The sequence below is a fragment of the Agelaius phoeniceus genome, chromosome 8 (genome assembly GCF_051311805.1).
Source record: "Agelaius phoeniceus isolate bAgePho1 chromosome 8, bAgePho1.hap1, whole genome shotgun sequence".
NCBI lineage: Eukaryota > Metazoa > Chordata > Aves > Passeriformes > Icteridae > Agelaius > Agelaius phoeniceus.
In genome coordinates this window covers 6,627,501-6,634,219 of record NC_135272.1, presented here as the reverse complement: position 1 = coordinate 6,634,219, position 6,719 = coordinate 6,627,501, and positions in this window count along the sequence as shown.

Genomic DNA, 6,719 nt, shown 5'->3' with positions numbered 1-6,719 from the left:
ACCGGATGGTAGTAGCACGCACGCATATCCTCTACCCCAGGTAATCAACTGGTGAGGCCCAGAAATTTGGTGTGTTTCAGAGTCCTTCACGAGCACAGGTGGTTTCTCAGTGAGCTTTGCTTGGGTGGTATTTGCAAAGTGGCGAAGTATTGGTGGGTCAGGCTCTGATGCTGTACAGTTCAGGAAGTTGATGACATAGAGAGCCTTGCAAAGTCTTTCCACTGGAGATGTGATTCTCGTGTCTCTGTTCTGTTGATCGAGGACTCTTTTGAGGGTTTGATGTGTCCTTTCCATGATGGATTGTCCTGTGGGGTTTACAGGTATGCCGGTCTTGTGTGCTATTCCCCATTCATTGAAGAACTCCTTTAACTTGCGGGAAGCGTAGGCTGGTCCATTATCTGTTTTAATCTCTTTTGGTACACCCAGGGTGGCAAAAGCGAGGAGAAAGTGTTTTATTGTGTGCATGGTATTTTCTCCTGCATGTGATGATGCAAATACTGCTCCTGAAAACGTGTCGACCGATACATGCACGTATTTTGACCTTCCAAAAGGTGCAAAGTGAGTTACATCTGTCTGCCACAGCTGGCAGCTATTCAGACCTTGGGGATTGACTCCCATCCCCATGGATGGTATCTGATAGTTCTGGCAGTTCGGACATGTAGCCACGATAGCCTTTGCCTGATCCTTTGAGAGCTTAAACATTCTCATAAGGGCAGGTATATTTTGATGAAAAAACGCGTGTGACAACTCTGCCTGGGCAAGGATGTTAGGAACATTAGCAGTTTCTGCTGCCATTGCTAATGCATCCGCTTTCCTGTTGCCTTCTGCAACAAACCCTGGGAGGTCTGTATGTGACCTCACATGCACTATATGGTAAGGTTGCTTTCTGTGGGAGATTAGGTATATTAATTTAGAGAGCAGTTGGTACAACTTTGGATTAGAGACCTCTTTGAGAAGAGCATGTTCTGCTCTCATCGCTATCCCAGCGACATAAGCTGAATCTGTAACCAGATTGAAAGGCTCGTTTTTAAACTTTTCAAAGGCTCTGACAATAGCTGCTAATTCTGCATTCTGTGGAGATCCCTCCACTATTTGTATGTCAGAGTGCCAATCTTGTGTTTGGGGGTCTCTCCATGTAACCACCGACTTGTGGGAAGACCCTGAGTCATCTGTAAAGAGGGTTAGAGCCTTGAGAGGTTTTCTACTTTGGATTTGTTTTGGAATCAAATGGAAGGTTACATCAGGCTTAAAAATTTTGTGTTTTGGGATCTTAACTGAAATTTGGCCCGTGTAGCTATCCAGGGCAAACTGGAGGCTTTCATTGGTCTGGATCAAATCCTCAAAGTCTGTAAGAGTTATTGGTAAGTATATGCATTCAAACTCACAACCTGAAAGAGAGCGAAGGTGAGTCCTTGCCTTTTTTATTAAATGTGCTATGACCTCCTGGTAGGTGGTGAGTGTCTTTGTAGGCTGGCTACTTGTAAAGACCCATTCCAGTATCAACAAAGGGTCTCGAAGCTGGGACTCCCATTGGAAAATCAGTCCATGGAATCGAGGTGCTTTTCCCAGGATGATGAACTGGAAAGGCAGGCTGGGCTCAAAGTGATGGGCTTTGCGTGAAGACAGGGCTTCCTGGACTTTGGTGATGGCACTTCTGGCTTCTTCTGTGAGAGTGCAGGGAGAGTCCAGGTCCTTAGGTCCGCGAAGAAGGTTGAACAAGGGAGCAAGGTCCTCTGTTGTAATTCCTAGCAGTGGACGTACCCAGTTGATGGATCCGCAAAGGCTGTGTAAGTCCCTGAGGGTTTTTGGGTCGTCATTTATGGTGAGCTGCTGAGGTACGATGGTTCTTTCCCGGATCTGGACTCCAAGGTAAGTCCATGGCTTGGTGTACTGGATTTTGTCCTCACGAATCTCCATTCCTGCCTTTTCTATGGTTTCAATAGTCTTTTTAACTGTTTTGTCCCAGGAAGCTTTGTCTGAAGCACATACCAGGATATCATCCATATAGTGGTGGATGATAGCATCGGGGAATGATTTCCGAATGGGAGACAGGATGTGAGCCACGTACCACTGGCAAATAGTTGGGCTGTTTTTTAGTCCTTGAGGAAGATAACGCCAATGATATCTTTTGAGCAGGGCCTCCTTGTTAAGAGAGGGAACGGAAAAAGCAAACCGTGGAGCATCCTCAGGGTGCAGAGGAATGCTGAAGAAACAGTCCTTAATGTCTATGATAGCAAGTGTCCAGTCTCTAGGCAGCATTGATGGGGAGGGTAGGCCAGGCTGGAGAGGGCCCATGTCCTCGATGACCACGTTGATTCTGCGAAGGTCGTGGAGGAGCCTCCACCTGTTTGTCCCAGGCTTTGGTAGAACGAAGACTGGAGAGTTCCAAGGGCTATTGGACTCTACTATGTGGCCTTTTGCGAGCTGTTCTTCCACGAGGGTGTTTAGGGCGCGCAGTTTGGCTTTATTGAGGGGCCACTGTTCAATCCAGAGTGGCTTGTGACTTTTCCAGGTGAGACGAGGTGTTTCTGGCAGCGCGCTTACCTCAGTGGCCCCGATTAGAAATCCTGAGTGGGAATACGGAGGGAAGCTCCCCACTGGGATAGAACATCTCTGCCCCAAAGGGTGATGGGGGCCCTTACCACGAATGGACGAATGGTTGCCAGCTTGCCTTCAGGCCCTTCCACAAGGATGTTTTTCTTGCTTCTCATGGACACTGTAGCTCCACCAATCCCTGAAACCATGCCTGCAACAGGTTGTAGATCCCAGTGTGCTGGCCATTCTAAGCGGGCGATGATGGTCACATCAGCACCGGTGTCCAGCATCCCTGGCAGGTGGGTCTTCTCGCCTTTGCAGGTGAGGCCGCACTCAATGGTAGGCTTGGAGGGTCCCAAGGCTATGTAGGCTTGTGCCCACATAGCTGTAGGGTTGAGAGGAATCTGTTCCCTGTGATCCTTTGGGAGTAAAAAGGCTTGTACTATTGGAGTTCCCTTTGAAAGAAAAAATGGTGAGTCTATGCAGCATACCTGGACAAGAATCTCTTGTCCTGGCTGCACTGTCAGCACTTCTGGAACAACGAAGATCTCCTTTGGGCTATTAAGAGAGTCACCTATAATTAAAATATGCGAAGGACCACCTTTTGGCCCATATTTGCCTGTGGGAACACGGTGAACATTCTCATTATTAAAGTCAATGGACAAAGCAGTTACCAGTTGACGGCGGGTTCCCATCTGGGTTGCCCCGTGGGTTGGATCCTCTTCTTGTGGTCCGGAACGTCCTGGGATGGTGCGGGGTTGGGTCTGGGTGGCCTTTGATTTGTTGTCAGCGCCCGGGGCTCGACCGGGCGGCGCAAGGAGTTTCCCGAATGCTGCTGGTAGCGCTGCTGATTCTGGGGTCTTTGGTAATTGTTACGGTGGTATCGGGGGTGTGATCTCTCTGGGCAGTCCTTTATATAATGTCCAAGATCTCCACAGTGATAGCATTTAGCTTGGTCTTTAGAAGCTATTACTGCATATGCACCAGAAACTCCTTCAGCAATACCCTTAGCAACTGCTTGGGCCACTGTATTTTCAGTGGACATGTGGCGTGTACAGCATTCCAGCATTTGCTCTATGGTGGGGTCTGTATCCATGGGTAGAGACCTCAAAATGGCTTTGCATTTTTCATTAGAGTTACACAAGGCAAGTTTACATAAGAGTTCCTTCTTTGCCTCTGTGCTCTCTATCTGTTTCTTCAGAGCATCTCTAAGTCTGTCCACAAATTTGATAAAACTTTCCTCTGTCCCTTGTTCAATAGTAGAAAAATGCATTGTTGGCATTGACTCATCATCATGCACAAGAAGTAAAGAGGTTTTTGCTGCGAGAGCGATGTCCTGCAGTGCCTCTTTATTCAAGGTTTCCAATTGGTCTGATGGTTTCTGTAAGTCACCTTCACCAGCTAGTTGGGCTACCATAAAATTCGTCTTATTAGCATCCGCAGAATATGAATCTGATAATGTTTTTAAATGTCTTTTCCAATGCCTGTCCCATAACAAATATTCTGCTGGGGACAGGAGGCAGTGTGAAATATTTTTTACATCGTGGGGAAGTAAGACATGTGCTGAGAACATGGCTTCTAAGAAATTTCTAAAAATATGTGAGCTTCGCCCATGTTCTTTGGCTATATTTCTTAATTGCACTAGTTCCTTGTTCGAGTTAGCTTTCCACGTCTTTATAGCAGACTCGCCACCATTCCGTCCTTGCTTATATTCTACTGGGAAAGCATTAATTTTCTGTGCCAGCTCCCAGTCTCCAGCCTTTATCGCTTCTACTTTGATAAGAGCCCATGGATCTGTGTGGATCGTATCAGAATCAGATTCACTGCAAGAGCTCTGGTCCTCTGAGGAGGACTGAGGGGGTGTTGCTATCAGTGACTTGCACTTTTTTCGTTTAGAAGCGTTTTTCAAAGGTTTCAATGGCTGGGGGGGAGACATGGCATGACCTGGGTAGGGGGAGATGCCAATGGAGCTGGGATCGCAGCACAGCACACACAGGACTGGGTGGGGGGGGGTAGCGCCTTGTGGGGTGTCTGGGATTCCATTGGGGTGGCATTGAGGGTGGGCGGGGGGCTGGGGGGACGCGTGGTGTGGGCAGGGGGGCTGGGCGGGGTGGGGGTGCGGGCATGGGGGGAGTGGGGGTGAGCAGGCAGTGGTACCGGTCTGGGGTGCCGCAGTTACGGGGTGGGTTGGTGGCACTGCACTTGTGTGAGGTCCCCCTGCTGTGGCAGGCAGGGAGCAGGGGGAGGGGGCGGGGATGGACCCGGGCTCAGGAGCGGCGGGGGTGAGGCTCGGGGAGCCCTCGGGAGGGGCTGGGCCGGTCAGAGCCGGGGCAGGGGGAGCAGGGGCGGCGGGCGCAGCGGCGGGAGGGACGGTGGGGGACACCAGCGCGGGGGTGGGGGGGTACGCAGCGGAGGGGGGCAGAGCCGACGCAGGGGTGCAGGGGGCGGCAGAGGCAGGAAAAGGGACCCCCGGGACCGGAAGCAAGGAGGAAGCCGAGCCAGGGGTAGGGGGGATGTGTGGAATTACAGATAAGATAGGATTCGCGGAGTTGGGCGGCACAGGTCCCGCAGGGGTGGAGAATGTGGGAGGGGGAACTGTGGTGGGCAGCGTGACCTCTGCTTTAGGAGTAACGGAGGCGAGAGGGACTTTAGGACCGAAGGGGTGGTGTGAGATATGCAAGTGACATTCCTCTGAGTCCTTATCAATCTTGTTAGTATTTGAAGAGGAAGTGTCTGTTACCGACTACAAAATCTTTTCTCTGTTAAATCTTTCAACGGTTTTAGTTATTATATGGAATAAAGGCAAATAGTTAGTTACAGAGAAATCCTGGTTTGTTTGGGAGATATATATTGTGCTCCTGATCATATCCCAAAACGAATTTTCAATGACTACTTTCTTATCAGTATCAGGGTATTGCGAAATAATCCAAGTTACAAATTTTTTAAGGTTAGTTTTTGAGAGCTTGCCTTTAGAAAAGAAGTTGTTAGCAGATAAGATTTCTAAAATAGTTAAATATATCTCTCTCTCGGTTTTACTTAGTTTTAATGTACTAAAAATTGTACCCATGTTAATGGTTAGCCCTTCCAGCAGAAAAAACATGAAAAAAAAGGAAAAAAAAACGAAAAAAAAGTTTTGGAGCCCCGAAGTTATGCACGCAATATTAGCTAATACTTACAGTCCCTGGGGTCCAAGATCTGTGGAAGGAGTCTGCTGCGTCAGTTCTTCTCGGAATTTTCTGCCGTTCAGATGTAAGTTTTGAGTGTTGAACTGACCCTCCTGGGGAAAGGATTTTCTAAAACGAAAAGTCCCTTCACAGAAGGAGCGGCTTCCCAAACAGGCAATCACAGAAAACCCCAGGGGGGCTTCGTTGCTCAACCGACGGATATCGCCTCTGGGGGGTCCGAAGTAGTTGGGCCGCCACTTTAATAAAGCCTCTTAATGGCATTATCATAAAGCAGAGCAATAGGGCTCAGGAGCTCAGTCCCTGGGTAGGGACCGGGTGCCTGAAGCTGGCTCGCTCATGCCAACGCCGCGGGGCTGCCATCTAGCAAGCATGGTGGTTATCAGCTCTATAGTGATTGCAAGCTCTCAGGATTTCAGCTCTGCTTGCTAGGTAGCGGTGCCCCGGGCTTGAGGCTGCAGCACACGGAGAGAGAGGAGAAGGAGAAGGCGCAGGCTGTTCCATGGAGATGGCTTTGTTTGGGGAGGTCCGTGAAGGGTCTCTGCTCTTCTTCTTTCTCCCCTAATGGGGTACAGTATGCTTCTTTTATAGGGTTGGAAAGGATCCAAGCTTGACCAATGGTAAGGGGTTAACATGACATTGCCTTATAGGGTTACAGAGATTGGTTTGGGGTGGAGGACAGAAAAACAGGAATTTTCTTTTGCTGTTTCAGCATTCCTATTGTTCATATTCTCCATGGTGCTTTTCCTAAATCTATGGGGTTTATTACAGGGGAGCAGCTACAAATCCCAGCCCCGCAGCTACAATCCGTCACCGGGCTGCCCAGGGCTCTGCTCCCTGTGCACACCAGGGGCAGCGGGGGCACAGCCCGGAGACCTTTCGGGGACACGTGGCGGATCCGTGGCCAGCACCTTCCGCCTGAAGCCATTGTCTCCCGCTCCCTCCTGGCCATGGCGAGAGCCGGCCGGCATGGCCCTGGCAGGAGGCTTTCCTTGGATTCCC